Raw genomic sequence first — 14,889 nt, forward strand, 5'->3', positions numbered from 1 at the left:
ATTTGAAGAGTTAAATCTCTGTTGGCTTTAGAAAGATTTTTAAAATTGACATTCTGGCACATTGCTTCAAGGACATAACAACTTTGAAGTACAACAACCGAAATGATAATGCTAAAAAGAAAATATCTACTCTAGGACAGCAAAAGGCTTAAGGTAATTTGTCCCAGTAATAAGTTTTAAAAACTGTACTCTCCATGATTTGGAGATACAAATGAAACTTTATTACAGAATATGGAATTCATTCTTTGCTCTGATGGGAATACTGGCCCTAGAAAGAAAAAATACAATATTGTTATAAATTTTAAAAAGTTAAAAGTAATACAATGGCAAGCCCTCAAATCTGTCCACTAAGAATAAAACTATTGATTGTATACTTACTAAATTTAATCTGAAAAGCCTCAGAAATGTTGAATTTCTCTTTTTAGGCCCAGCCTAAAAACACTTTTTCCCTTATTTGGACATTATGTTATTTAAGATGCAGTAATTTAAACAAGAGAAACACAACCCAAATTTACTTTACATAAAGAAGAAAGTTTACAGCTCATGTCCTGGAACGACAGTAGGTTGGGATATGATTTCCCAAAAGGTCAATAATGTCTCACAGTTTTGACAGTTTTCTCATTATCTTGCATTTCTCCTCCTTGTTCTGTTTATTCTTTGGAACCCTCTACTACACCATCCTAACAAGCTTCTAACACCAATACCCTTTGAAATAAAGACAACTGCCTCCCAAAAGTTTGATGAGAGACTCTGGAAGTTAACTTGTTGCCCCCAATAAGGCAATAAGTCAAACTCAATCATTTTGATCAAATTTTTGGTTCATATTTCTGTACTATTACATCAATGTGTGGTACTAGTTTTAAGGCATGGACCATTAGGGATATTGTTTTTTTCTATCTAAACATTTACCCATATCTATAAATTCTAATCTGCTTTGGTTGTTTTTGACAGACACAAATAAAATGACTTTCAAAATTATATTACTACTTGATTTGTAAAATGTACTATATTATCCATCACAAAACAGTACTATATATAATCAACAGTTAACTAAAATATGGCCAGGCACATGCTCATTCCAATAATCCTAGCTACCCAAGACGCTCACATATGAGGACAGGAGCTCAAAGCTAGCACGGGCAGGAAAGCCCAGGAAATTCTTATCTCCAATTTGCCACCAAGAAATCAAAGGCAGAGCTGTTATACAAGTGGCTGAGTATTAACATCAAGTGAAAAATCTAGTGGATAGCAGCCTGACATCAGTTCAAGGCCCAGATACTGGCATACATACACAAAAAGTTAATTAAAATACAATGAATCAATATCAAACCATGTAATCATAATTCAAACTATATTTGCTTCCCTGACTTTTCCAGATATGATGAAGGTTGAATATTCTCCACATAGTCACACTGTTTGAGAGAGCTAATAGGCAAAGCAATATCACTGAAAACTTTTGTGCAAAAGTTTCAAGCCTAATATTAATTTATTTAAAATGTTTGAGAAAGTTTGCATAGAAAATCTAGACAAATTAAAAAAAATATTATTTGGTTTTACCCCACTTTCTCAAAACTCCTTATATTCGATAGCAGAAGAAATGGAACAGTACAGCATTAACTTATGCACATATCAGCTGTTTCTATCTTAACTAGGAAGCACTGTTTCATCTCTTATCAGACACAAAATGGATTGAAAGTTAATTGGAAAAGTATTTCAGAAGAAAAGTGGTAGAGAAAGGTCTAATAGGTTTTTGAAGATGTAAAGATTCATATTTTTATGTTGGAAAGGACACCAAACCAGAGAAAAGTTTCTAGTTAAGAACACAGTGAATATTTTTAATGTATGAAAAACCTAGCTACAATACAGCAAAATAATAACAGTAATAATAATAATAATAAATCTACAGTTCCACTATACCTAGCAGGTCATGAAATATTTGTGATAAGCTTGAACAACCACTTTTTCATGAACTTAATAATTTTTTCTTTTCTTTTCTTTTTTGGTTAGTCTTGGGTCTTGAACTCTGGGCCTGGGCGCTGTCCCTGAGCTCTTCACCAAATAAAGGTTATACCCTTTATTTTAAAAGCTATACCTTTTCAAATTAACATTAAAACTTATACCACTTCTGCTTTTCTTGTGGTTAATTGGAGATAAGAGTCTTACAGACTTTCATGCCCAGGCTGGCTTTGAACTACAATACTCAGACCTCAGTCTTCTGAGTGGCTAGGATTACAGGTGTGGGTCACTAGCTCCTAGCTTAATCTTTTTTGCTAAGTACTCACTTTGTTTTCAGATGAGGGACTGCTTTCCCAAGAGCCCTCTTTGTCTATTGATATCACCTCAAAAACCTTCTTCTTTTCAGTCACCATCTGTGGCTGCCTGCCTAGATATTATATATTCTTCCTGACCCCTGGAACTTGATCTGCATATATTATCATTGTGCATATAGTAGTTGTGTAGTTCTTTTTTTGCCAGTCATGGGCTTGACCTCAGGGCCTGGGCACTGTCCTTGGACTTTCTCAAGGCTCAGCACTCTACCACTTGAGCCTCAGCACCACTTCCAGCATTTTTCTATGTATGTGGTACCAAGGAATTGAACCCTGGTCTTCATGCATGCTAGGCAAGCACTCTGCCACTAGACTGTTGCCATTATTATTTGAATGGTGTTGGGTGTGTCTGGTGTTTACAGAGGAAATGGGTGTAGGAATCTGAGTGGATCAGGTCAAGAAATTTTCCTTTTGTGTGGTGAGTACTATGGAATTAGCGTCAAGCATTGACCAGCAACTGACCTTTCTCATGGGACCTGGAACAGAATTTCCTCTGCTGTGATGGACTCCATACTGACAGACATAGCCACACCCTAGACTTCAAGAGTTTAGGTGACCTATCACCAGCTTTGATCAATTTTGTGAAAGACAGGCTGTTCACCCTGGCATTTGCAGACAATTACCAAATATAGTGATACTCATGGAGACATTTAGCTTGTCGACTGCTTCACAGATAGGTTTTTCTGCTCATAAGTATTTCACTGTACAGCTGTCATTAAGACCTAAATGCTCAGGCTTACAGAATACACATTATTCTCACTTATTTTATTGTGTCAAAGTGGTTATGTGGTGCTTCTGTATTTCCTGAATAAATATCAGTTTTAAAGTATAGCCGTCTTTCAAAAAATGTTTTTGTTTTTAAGCTCACACCTGTAATAGTAGCTACTCAGGAGGCTTAGGTCTTGAGGATCATGGTTCAAAGCCAGCCCAGGCAGAAAAGTCCGCGTGAGACTCTTCTCTCCAATTAACCACTCAAAAACCAGTAGTGGAGCTGTACCTCAAAATGGTAGAAAAGAGAGCTCAGGGACACCCACCATCTAGGTTTTGAGTTCACACCCCATGACTGACTTAAAAAAAAAAGTTTAATTTTGCTGATATTCCCAGAATTAATTCTATTTTGACCTTTTGGGACAGTGGGCTGGTGGGCTGGAGGACTTTCAGTCTCTCTGGATCTCAACACTATGATTATGGATGCAGGAAGGCGTCTCTAGGGATTATGGGTAAAACCTATACTCAATAAACACCTAGGTCCTGTAATAACTCTGTAGGTTCCTATCCTTACTGTGCAAAGTCATCATAAACATGGCAACTTATGACAGTATACAAACAATAATAGAACTCAAGAAAACAGCACTGTTTTCTAGTACCTTTTCTCTAAAAAAAAAAAAAGGTGGGGCAGTGGCAGTGGCTCAAGTCTATAATTCTAGCTACCTGGGAGCCAGAGATTGGAAGATCAAGATTCAAGGCTAGTCTAGTTCAAAAAATAAATAAATAAATAGTTTCTGAGATTCCATCTCAACAGTGGTACACCCTGGGGAAGCATAACGAAAAGGATTGCAGTCCAGGCTGGCCCAGGCATAAAGCAAAATCCTATCTGGAACATAATCAAACCAGCAAGTGGTCGGCAGCGTGATTCAAGAGATAGAGCACCTGTCTTTGCAAGCTCAGAATCCTGAGTTCAAATCCTAGCATTGCAAACTAAAAAGCAAAAACAAGAGCAAAAGCGTGTGTCCATGCCTGGCGTGCCATTCACTGGCAGCAGAAACTCAGAAGGAGGCGGGAGTTGTAAGACAGGATAGGAACATTTAGTTTAATTGCCTGGGGAGGGTCAGAAACAACTCTTTGTTCAGCCCCACCAAGCTAATTAGTTGAAAAAACAACATTCTCAGCCCATAAACAAGAGTCTTTTTTTTTTCTATAAGCAATTAGGAATGACCCTAATCTTATTCACTTAAACATGCATCCCACAGCAAAGCTGGAAAGACACCAAAGCATTGGAAAGACACCAAAGTTGAGGCTGCACAACTGCCTTTGTGAATCCTCAAAGCTTCCCAATGAAAGATCAACTGCCCTTCCTTCGAAGATTTTCTTCTTTGCTTTCTCCTGAGCATAAATTTCCAGATGTGCAGCAGGTGACAGCAGGAAGCCAGAGTTCTAACCCATCATACTAACCCAGCCCTTCCCCTGCCCAACCTCACACCTCACACATTGCTCCCTACTGGACAGTTTGCATTGTCTCTGCCTTCTGCCAGCCTGGAAATACTGTGAGGCCCAGTGAAGAGCCATCACCTGCCATCTGAGTGCTCTACTGCTTTACACAGGGAAAGGATGAAGCAAACTATTGTTGAATAAACCAATGGAGGATGGATGGATGGATGGATGGATGGATATGAAAGGAAGGAAGATAGATGGATGATGGATAGAAGGATAGGGAATGGATAGGATAGATGATGGGTGGAAAGGTTAAAGAGAGGAAGAAAGGAAAAAGGAGGAAAGAGGAGGACGGGAGTTTCTTTAATAGGGAATAAAGAGATCATTTGTTAGTATAAAGATTTGCAAATGATCACAGCAAATAACACTTCAAATGGGAGAGAGGGGAGAAGAGGAAGAGGGGGGGGAGAGGGAGAGAGGAGGGGTGAGGCTGGTGCTCCAAGGTTGAGGGGTAACTTAAAAAAAATAATCCAACTAACTGAAAGAATGACTGGTGCAGCCAGGAGCAGAATTCAAATTTTGGAGCTCTATTCTCCCAGCTGGGCACTTAAGAGTTTGGCTCGTGTGGTGGTGGCAGTTCACGGAGAGTTCAAATCCCCTCACAGACACGTGTGGGTGAATAAGTGGCATAGTCTTTCTTTCTTCCAAGTGCTTGATAGAAGCTTCCAGATGTATGGGGGTGTGCATAAGAGAGCCTCGAGTGCTCCACTCTCGATGGAGTCTATAAATATGCATGTTGGGTATCATGAATCATTTAGAGCTGGCTTGGTTGCTTTTCTTTTCTTTCTTTCTTTCTTTCTTTCTTTCTTTCTTTCTTTCTTTCTTTTTTTCTTTCCCTTCCTTCCTTCCTTCCTTCCTTCCTTCCTTCCTTCCTTCCTTCCTTCCTTCCTTCCTGGCTATCTAACTTTATTCTTGAAACTTCTTGCTAAGTTTGAAAGGACACCAAGGCGGAGAGAAATGTAGTTACCAGCGAGCTTGAGGCTTAGGGGTGAACACTTGGGCTCTTTCACCACTTTCAGAATTTGTTATCTCCGCTTATTTCGCTTTGGACTTTGAGTTTACTTCCCCTCGTGGGGGCTCTGTCTCCACGTCAGAACAAAGGGATACTAAGTCCACGCAGTGTGTGGATATAAAACACTAGTACAGCAGACAGAAGGAGCACACAGAATGGCTGGCCTCCTTCCTTTCCTCGTATGACTCTAGTCCACAGCCAAATCTAACTACATCATACGACAGCCAGGCCTCAAAGGTTAGCAATTACCAGTCAATAAATGTTGCTCAAATAGAAAGTAATGGAGGAAGCTGCTTCTGACAGGGTCTCAGCCAAGCTATGCTACAGTAAGAAAACACTAAGTCTGTTGTTTTCATATCCTATGCTCTCCCTTCTTCCTCCCTTTTTCTCTCTCTCTCCTTCCCTCCTTTCTTCCCTCCCCCCTCCCTCCCTCCTCCTCCTCTCCTTTTCCCTCTCCCTCTCTTCTGGTGTAAGACTTGAACCCAGAACTTCACATATGCTAGCCAAACATGGGACTACTTGTGTCACACCCCATCCCTAGATACTGATTGTTTTATTTTTGTGTTTTTGGAGACAGAGTCCCTCTACTACCTTTATCTGAGTTGGCCTTGGTCTTGTGATTCTCTCAAGTAGCTGGAATGACAGATTTGTGGTACTATACCTGGCTATCATAAATAACCTCTTCCATCCTCATACTTTGTGTTTGCCTGGATAGCTTTGTCACCCCCCTCCAGTCCACCCCCAGGGTGTTGTTCTAGAAACTGCCATCATAGAAAAAAAAACATTAACCTACCATCGATGGTCCACAGGTAAACACCTGACCCAATCAGAGTCCTCCTCTGAGATCGGGATACTGGGAACTTGTATTGATTGTATTGGTTTGCCAGATCAGCTTGAGACCTGCTGATATCTGTGTCTACTTTCACATGGACACATAGATATCATATGATATTCTCCCACAGAGGAGTGGAGAATGCCAGTCTAAGTGAAGATATTGGGTAGGAAAAGGCGATTCAAAGATAAGACGAATTGATAGAAGAGGTGGGCGTGGAAATGTGGAAAAGTCCCAGTTTCCACTCAGACACATGACCTGCTCACGTGCCTTCCACGAATCACCCCAGTATTCTGATTTCCTGAAACTCACCATGTTTCTGTCACAACCAAGAGTCAAGGTCTGCCAACTTTAACGTTTTGGTTAAGTTCAAAATAATTTCAAATTACTCTTTTATTTCAGATCATTTCCATGTGAATTCTTGCCCACTAAGAAAACAGGAAGAATGGTTTTCTAGAACCATCCACTCACCCCCACCCACCTACCTACAGAGTATACCTCACTCAGACCAGTGCCCCAGCTAAGGACTGGAAGCTACTCTGTCTACATTCTAACAGCTGGCTCCTAGTGCCTCTCCTGAAGGAATGGCTTCTACCTGTCACTGCATGTGGGCTGGTTCAGTTTGGAATTGGAGTGGGGGAGAGTGAGGGATAGTTTAGAACCAGAGCGGAAGATCTCCTTTCAAGCAACTGACCTCACTCAATGAGAACAAGGAGAGCCAGCAAGGTCAGTATGTGAACTTGGCCTATATCCAAGGAACATATACAGTCTCCACTCAAACCTTTCTGTCTGGAATATAATAGGCCCTGAGAGACAGCCTATGAGCCAGTGAACTTGACCCCAACAGCCATCCTTCACTTTTCTCACCTCCAACACCCTCCCCCGCAAACTTCTTCCCTCTCCATTAAGTGTCCCTGGCCCTAAAGCTGTCACACCTTCCCAGGAAAGGAATCATTTCTAGTTTCATGTTGCATAATATGAAGCAAGGATTTGAGGACAATGGTTTCAAATCTAATTATGGTACTACATGGACCTCCTGTCTGACCTCGGCTTTCAAGATCAATACAGATGTTTTGTCTGTTTCCATCATCTGGGTAGTTTTCAAACCAAAGTTAAGTTTACTCCCAGGTTCAGTGCTGAGTCTTTCTAGAAGAGAGCCCTTCCATATAGAAAGGGCACACTACCATCTAATGGGGCATCTTGGCCTTCAAAACTTTCTGGTAGGATCCATGTTCCCAGCCACCCCCTCTCCTCCCCCCCCCCACAGATGGGCACTAAAAATATTTGTAGGGTGAATTAAAGGGAACGAAGGTAGTTAGAAATTTTGTTAGTGTAAACTGGGTACCAGTGGCTCATGCCTGTAACACTGGCAACTCAGGAGGCTGAGATCTGAGGATCTGAGGTTCAAAGTCAGCCCAGGCAGGAAAATTTATGAAACTCTCATGTCTAATTAACACTGTGGCTTAGCCAGAGAGTTCTAAGCATCAATCAACCAATCATTCAGTCAGTCAATCTAAGGGTCAGCACCCAGGTTCTGAGTTCAACACTCAGTTCTGGCATGTGTGTGAGCATACTTTTGTGTGTGTGCGCGTGTGTTTATGCATGTGTACACACACACGCACACACACATAATCTTAACAGAGCATACATTTTTTTTAAAACCAGGTTCAGAAAAGTTGGATGTCTTGCTCAACATCACACAGCTCATGTGGCAAGATTGGAACTCTAGGTAATCAGTGGTTGATCACCTATTACTGGTGTCCTGCTTGACATGGAGGCTAATAATGCTAACATTCATTAACTCTACCAAGAATCTCATAATTTAAAAGAAGACCAAGGGATGAGTACATTTGTATAATGGTTACTACTGATTGCCATTATTGACTGAGTTTCGTGCCTGTAACCCCATCCTCCCATGCATATACATTCTCATGTAATCCGTCTTAGAATGGTATGAGAGGACAGATGATACTTTACAAGTAGGGAAACGGAGGCACAGAAAGTTCAGTTGTTTCGCCTGGGTCACCACACAAGTCCACAGCCACTCAGTAGCTGGACCAAGGTAGACCCCAGAGACCTGTGTTCTTTGCCTTGAGCATTGACATCCCCAGGCATAAGATGGGAAGCACGATCTTCAAGAACCATTTTTTTGCCAGTCCTGGGCCTTGAACTCAGGGCCTGAGCACTGTCCTTGGGCTTTCTCAAGGCTAGAGCTCTACCACATGAGCTACAGCACTATTTCTGGCTTTTTTCTATGTATGTGGTACAGAGGAATTGAACCCAGGTCCTTGTGCATGCTAGGCAAGCACTCTACCACTAGAGCACTCCTGGCCCAAGAACCATTTTTTTAAGGCAGGCTGTACATCCAGTGTCCTGCATGGACTGCCAGGAGATGCAGCAAACCCAATGGACTTGATGAGACTCAACCTCAAACCTACCAAGTGCCCATGCCATGTGGTGGACACACAGAGGGCAGGTCAAAGAGGGAAACAAAGAGACCTATGCCAGCGTGAACTGGGTGGAAGCCACAGGAAGACCACAACAGCACAATGCACAGAAGTAACTCCCATTACTCTGCTGAGACTCTGGGCATTCATCACAGCAGAGCAAGAAATGGGGTGCCCAGGACCTAGAAAAGACCCAGGACCCTAGCAGCAGACAGCGTTGGAGCCTTTCACCTGGAAGGTCTTTGGAGCCATTTGGATTCCTTTTCCAATGATCTTCCTGGTGTGATAATACACATTCTCATTCACACATTGCCTTGTGGATCCATCTTGATGTTCTTCCCTTACGTGGAATGCCAGAAAACATACTGACCACCACAGGACAGGGTGGCCCAATGGCATTGTCTAGCATACACAATGCCCTGGGTTCAATTCCTTAGTACACAGAAAAAGCCAGAAGTGGTGTTGTGGCTCAAGTGGTAGAGAGCTAGCTTTGAGAAAGCTCAAGGACAGTGCCCAGGCTCTGAGTTTAAGCGCCAGGACTGGCAAAAAAAAGGAAAAAACTGACCACATAGAAGGTACTTAACAAGTGTCTACTGGTTTGCCAAAGGACTGCCCACCCAGGCCTACCTGGCACTGGTCATTTTAGAGCTGTCTAAGGAATCGATTTTATTTCAAACAGGTTGTAAGATACTATTTTCTTTTCTTTTCCTTTTTACTCTTCCTTGACAATGAAGTGCCTTTGAAAGTTCCTAAGTGATAGATATTATCCTACAATCAAATGTTACCCTGCTGTTTGATATCTATTCAAATCCAGTCTGGGCTAACTCTCATGTGCCAGATGCTTGGGTTGAACTAAGTTTGCTGAATCTTCAAAACAACCCTGAAAAGGGGGGGGGGGAAGAGAAGTGGCAGGGGAGGGGGAGGAAGGGGGAAATTCTATCGTCTGTTTTCCTAGATAAGGGAACTGAGGCACGTGCGTGAGTTTATTTGTTCACAACATGGTGGACCTGAACTTGAGCACATAAGTGAGTTCACCAGCTCATAAATGGCTGGGTAAAGGTTTCACCTCTGTTCTCTTTGCCCCAGAGCCCTGGCTCTATCACCTCCATAGAAGCTCCTGGAAATGTCTTGGTGATAAACATCCAGATGACCATGGCTGTGATAACTTTGTACTGGCCAACACCTATCACCTTGCTCTATCCTATGTAGGTGTCCACCTCATCACTTAAAAGAACAACTTCATTTGCTCAGCAGAGCCTCTGTGAAGCAAAGTTCTTTTTTTTTATCCTGAGGAAGAAGCCGAGACTAACAAGGTGGAGACTTGATCTCCACAGGGATGGGAGTTCAAGTCACAACCAGTGGCCTGTAGATCAGATGCCATCTACCTGGTTGGGAGTGGAGGCTCCAATCTCAGCGCACCACTCTCAGCTCAACCCATCCCATCCCTCCTCCACCCAGAAAGAACAAAAGGAAACCTTCCCTGGAAGCACCAAGCAAAGATGTCAGCATCCTGTGTCGCCATAGCAACCAGCCCTCCTCCATCTCCTCAGGAGGAGGGGGGGGGAAGCAAAAGTCAAACTGAGCCTCCTGTGGAACATTCTGTGGGTAAACACCAGGACCAGTGTGTTTGGGCCTCTGTTTTCTCACGTCAATAGGGTGAATCATTCTTGGAACAGGGGCTGGGAAGCTGACCAGGTTCCTAAGTAGATAAGGTTAATGGTGCTCTTCCAGAGATGGCGGGGTCACTTTGAAAATTAATCCTGTTTTATTTTATTTTCTTTCCTCTAGAATGTGGGCTTATACATGAGCAGATTCAAAATCAGAGAAGAGAAGCCAACAGCAGTTCCTGGCAAGGGATCTGTAAGCATTACCACATCCCCTTTTAGGCTGACATCATCTTATTGCCCATCTCTTGGCAAGGTCTTGTCAACTTGAAGATTGGAAGATAGGAGAAAGAACACAGCAAGAAACCAAGGGATGTGAAAGCTTGGTGCCACTGTGTTCACAATGTCTAACCTGAGTCCTGGTGGAGGCCTTGCTCATTCCTAGTCTAGTTACAGACTGCAGCTATGAGCAATGATTTGGTTTGGGGCTCAGGGGTTGTTGGGGGGAGTGCTTTTGTTGCCAATATTTGATCTTGGTAGGAGAGGACGTGGAAGCTGAGGTTAGAAAGACAAGAAGCAGTAAGCTATAGGACCATGTAGAAAGAACATCTCAGACCAAAGTCATAAGCAGGTTCCAGGGTAATAACTACTCTCTCTGGATGGAAGTGGGTAGTGGGCTCTATAAGAGAAGTGTGGGGGTGGGGGGTATGGATAGGACATGGAAACTGTGGTGGAGGGGGGAGTGAACTAGGAATGTGATGGAAGTTTTATGCTAAATATTGTGTGAAGTCATTGGCAAATTCTAAGGCAAAGCAAAGGGAAGGGGCTATGTTATTCTCAGAGCCTGGCCTATATAACCAGTACTCAAACATGGGATGAATGAGCTGAGATAATGCACAGAAGTGTTTTTCAAGCAGTGAAGTATTGCAGAAAATTTTGAGATCACAAAACTATTGCAGACTTCTAGGTAGCAAGGAGGGAAAGCGAGAAGCATCTGATTCGTAGAACACCCCATCCCTGTGAAAATCACTCCGAGCCACATCAAGATGCAAAGCTGGCAAGAGCCCCACCCACACAGACTTCTGAAGAAATCACCAGCAAGGAATTCTTTCTTGTCCACCAGAGACAGAACAGGAAGGTGAAGAAGGGCAGGGCAGGGGGGTGGAGAGGGAAAGCCCTGAGAGCTGAGATCTGTGTGGCTCTGGTGTGGAGGAAGTAGGTTCTAATGAAGTACTGACTTCCCCACTGACCTCTTCTCCACAATGCAGCTGCTTTATTAGAGCCACTTGGTGGCTGGGATAGCCAGAGTTGTGACTGAAGAAGGAATGAACAGTGGGACCTTGTTGCAAAGAAGATGTGAGCTGGAAAGTGGGGGGAAGGGGAGTTCAGGATACAGGGTGTGCCACACACACACACACACGCACACACACACACACAGAGCAGCAGTTTGGAGCAGTAGAAATTTTGTCCTTTGGCTCATGTTGAATGTGCTGTTTGGAAATGCCATGCTAAGGAATCCATGGTTGTAACAAATTCATGGATACATTTTCACTTTCATGTCAGGGAGACAAAGAGCTGGACTCTGCCCACGCTTAGCTATAGCCGGCAGGTTTCAGCACTCTGGACAGCAGCCAGGCGGGTTCATCAGCCCTCCCTTAGGTGGTGATGAAGATTCACCAAGACTCCCAGGCTCAATGGGGAAAGCCAGGAAAACCCACCCATAGTGTCAATTGGCAAACATCAAGCCTTGCCTGACCCTGTTTCCATTTCCAAGAGAATTAAAGAGGAATTAAAATCCAACAATCTGGGATATAGGAAAATAATTTCTTACCGTACTTGAAATGTGCCGTTGCACTAAAATTACATGGAAAGTGCACATATTTTCAAAAGATTTATGATGCGAAAGAGGAGGAAAAACTCTAAAAAGCAGTTGGTAGGCTGTCAATAAAACTCAAAGAAACATGAACTTGTTGAGAAGTGGTTAAATAAATGGAACTACCTTCATATGGTAGAATACTATGCAGTCATTAAAACTGTTTCCAAAAACTCAACAATGACCTGGAGAAACACTTCAAGTACCAATTTTGAAAATGAGGGCTTTTTAAAAACAATATATAATGCAGAATCTCAATCTATGCATGAATGTTCACAATAGCTTAATTCCTTCCTTTCTTCTCTCTTTCCTTCCCTTTCCTCTTCTCCCCTTTCTCCACCATCCCTCTTCACCTCCCTTCTCCCCTCTCTCCTCCTCCCTTCAGCCCCTCCCATTTTCTCTAGGGTTTGAACTCAGGGCCTTTCAATATGCTATGCAAATGGCATACTACTTGAACCATGCCCTTTTTGTTGTTGTTGTTTTTAAGATAAGGGCTCACTTTTTTTGCCATCTTTCTATCTATACTTCCCAGGTTGACAAATGTGTACCACCATTACTATCTTTGTCAAGACGATGTCTTAAACTTCCTGCAGGGCCAGCATTGAACTATATATAATCTTCCCAACTGATGCCTATTGAGTAGCTAGATAGTGGGCAGCAGACCCTACACTAGACTATCAGCTTTGTACATGCTGTATGATTCTGTTTATATACCTTTTTGAAAATTATAGTTACATATGCACTTATGGGGTACAAAATGGTATGAGCGTTGGATGACTAAGTCAAGCTAATTAATAGAGGAGTTCTCTCAAAAGTGTTCAGGGAGTTTTTGTGAGAGCATTTGCAAATGTACTCTCAGTGATCTGGAAATGTACCTATGCTCAAGTATTAGCTATTTCACCAGGTTCTGTAACAGATCTCCAAAATGAATAATAAATAATTCATGCTTACTCCTTCTGTCTAACCAAGGCTTTATGCCTTATGATTGGCCAATGGCAAGACTAAAGAGAAGCAAATTGGAGTGTTCCAGAGCCTGCAGATGGAGTAGAGGTTGTGAGGACTGGGGCAACACCAGGGTGTTGATTTCTGTATTTGGGTTTTGTCTGGCCCATGCCTGTATGTGTCAGATAAAACTACAGATAATCTCTCTCTCTCTCTCTCTCTCTCTCTCTCTCTCTCTCTCTTCCTCTCTCCCTCTCTCTGTCTCTCTCTTTCTCCCACCCCCTGTTTCTCTCTCTCTCTCTCTCTCTCTCTCTCTCTCTCTCTCTCTCACACACACACACACACACACACACACACACACACACACACTTCCATGCACCAAGGAGCTCATGCTAAATGATGGTCAATGCTCAATCAATCAAATCTGTGACCAGGGAAACCTTATTTTACACAACCAATGTAAATTTCTTGGTGTTGAGGTTGTGTCAAGGTTATATTCAATGGCACAGTGAAAAAACTGAGCCAAGGGCACGAGAGACGTCTTTTTTTTCTTTTTTTCAAACTTCTTACAAGCCTATAATTGTTTCAAAGTTAAAAGTTAAGGGTAGCAGTACATGCTAAAGACACCTCAGTTTTGCTTTAAAAGATTAAAGAAAAAGAAATGCAAATTTTAGCTGAAAGGAAACATTTCATTATATTAACTGTGATGGGGATTTTTTTGAGAGTTAATGGAATAATGGTCATTTACATATTCTTTCTTACCCATATTTTCTTTTCTAATTTTCTAGGGTAAATATATATCACTGTGGGAATCCCAGAGGGATTGAGGAATATTTGATGGAGGAAAATAAATACATGCCAGGCAATAAAACATATAACTATTATTTGTTTAAAAAGAGACTGACTAAAAATGTATAAAAGGCAGAGAAGAAAAAACACTGGAAATACAAAAATTTAAGAGCAAAATGGAATTATCCGTTAAACACAATGGGAAACCATGGGGTCTAAAACCAATGCTGTGCAGGACCAATGCAAAAACCTTGCTCAGAAGACAGTCAAAGAACAATGACACAAAATCATCATCAATAAAACAGAAGATGTGGGGAACCAAATTTAGAGATTCAGCATGCCGCCAACTGGTGTTTCTAAAAAGCAACCCTTTAAAAAAAATAGGACAAAATCAGAGAGATAAAATGGAAAAATACCTTCCACATTTCTGGATGACCCAAATTCATCATTTGAATAGAGACCATGAATGCCACTCGTTAGAAATAATCCCATAACTGTTCTAGAATTTCAAGGGCAAATTCAAAAGTTTGTTCCACATAGCTGGGTGTAGCAAGCTACAACAAGACAGCACACAACAAGATGGCTTACCTAGAAAGACTAAAATGCCACACTGGGCTCACACTTTTCTCCTACAGCATTAAGTTTGAGGAGGGAGGGTTTATTTTTCTTCTCACCCACTGCATTTCTAAGTGGCTCATGACAACCACCTCGACCCAGCCACCTCGATAACCAGCAGTAAAATTTATTAAATAAAACCACTGCTCATTACTGATTAAATCAGCACAAAACCCACTTGCCTCAGTATAACTTTATAATATCTCCAAACAGTGGCTATCAGCATAGGAATAGATG

General features: G+C 42.1%; 1 long non-coding RNA gene across 1 annotated transcript; it reads left to right on the forward strand.

Annotated features, from left to right (window-relative positions):
* The first annotated feature begins 10,617 nt into the window (after nt 1-10,617).
* Nucleotides 10,618-14,111, forward strand: LOC150039690 (uncharacterized). Its single transcript, XR_016534269.1, has 3 exons — nt 10,618-10,689; nt 11,393-11,571; nt 14,037-14,111. It is a non-coding gene; the product is annotated as an uncharacterized LOC150039690 (long non-coding RNA).
* The last annotated feature ends 778 nt before the right edge of the window (nt 14,112-14,889 follow it).

Source organism: Megascapheus bottae, unplaced genomic scaffold (assembly GCF_031878675.1).
Source record: "Megascapheus bottae isolate mThoBot1 unplaced genomic scaffold, mThoBot2.hap1 HAP1_SCAFFOLD_128, whole genome shotgun sequence".
NCBI classification, from domain to species: Eukaryota; Metazoa; Chordata; class Mammalia; order Rodentia; family Geomyidae; genus Megascapheus; species Megascapheus bottae.